Genomic DNA, 1,370 nt, shown 5'->3' on the forward strand with positions numbered 1-1,370 from the left:
GAGAGGGAAAGACAGACAGAAATAGCAATGTGAGAGAAGCACAGAGATTGGTTGTCTCCTGCATGAGCCCTGCCAGGGCCCAGGCTAGGGAGGAGCCTGTAGCCAAGGTACATGCCCTTAACTGGAATCAAACCCTGGACATTTTGGTCAGCAGGCTGAGGCTCTATCCACTGAACCAAACCAACGAGGGCAATCCCACCCCATATTTTTACTTATAAGTCAAATGTACTATTAATTTCAGAGAGGAAAGGAGAGAGAGCGAGAGATAGAAACATCTAGGAATCATTGATCAGCTGCCTCCTGAATGCCTCCGAGTGGGGATAGAGCCCACAACTTGGGCATGTGCCCTGACCTGGAATCAAACCCTGACCTCCTGGCTCATGAGTCAAAGCTCAACCACTGAGCCACACCAGCTGGGCCAATGTATGAATAATCTATAATAATAAAAGGATAATATGCTAATTAGACCAGACGTCTTCCTAACGTCATTCCAGACCTCCTTCCTGATGAAGCTGGGGCCTGAGGGAAGCCAGTGCCAGCAGCTGGGGGAAGGAAGGCCTACTCTTGCACAAATTTTCATGCAGCGGGCCTCTAGTCTAATATAAAGAAAATCAGAAATGTAGAGTTGACACAAAGCTGAAAAAGAGAACCCATAGAAATACTTTGGGAAGAAGTTTGAATCATTAATGTAGCAGATTATGTGTTTTAGCACTAATCCAAGTTAAAATCAAGGAAGTGACTATAACTTTATTATTATTTTTTATTTCCAGTGCATCTGAGAATGCTGTTATATTTTGTCTAGCCATATTAGGCAGAAATGGGGTGGGCACAGACCTGGGATTGTTTTTAAAATAATTAGAGGTGGGGGATGAATACAAAAAAAAATACCATCAAAACAACAAAATGCTGAGCTCTAGCCCGGTAGCTCAATTGGGTACACCAAAGTTGTGGGATCAATTCTTGACCAGGGCACATACAAGAAACAATCAATGAATACATAAAAATCCGTGGAAAACACATCAATCTCTTCTCTCTTTCTCTCTCTCTCTCTCTCTCTCTCTCTCTCATCTAAAATCAATAAATTTAGAGAGAAAAAAAAGGAAAAAGAACTGATGCCATGTGGAGGCAAGTTTTTGGGACAGAGATAGACTTAAGGTACCGTATTTGCCGGCGTATAAGACGATTTTTTGGCCCTGAAAAATATGCCTCCAAGTGGGGGGTCGTCTTATACGCCAGGTACACTTCAGATAGACTGCCCATAGTGCTTGCCCCGTGCCATAGTGGCCTCCCGATGCCCGCCCACTGCATTCCACATACCGTTCAGGCATCAGCAGCGCTGCTGGGTGTATGCTCGGCTGTTATGCGATTTT

Source organism: Myotis davidii, unplaced genomic scaffold (assembly GCF_000327345.1).
Source record: "Myotis davidii unplaced genomic scaffold, ASM32734v1 scaffold373, whole genome shotgun sequence".
NCBI classification, from domain to species: Eukaryota; Metazoa; Chordata; class Mammalia; order Chiroptera; family Vespertilionidae; genus Myotis; species Myotis davidii.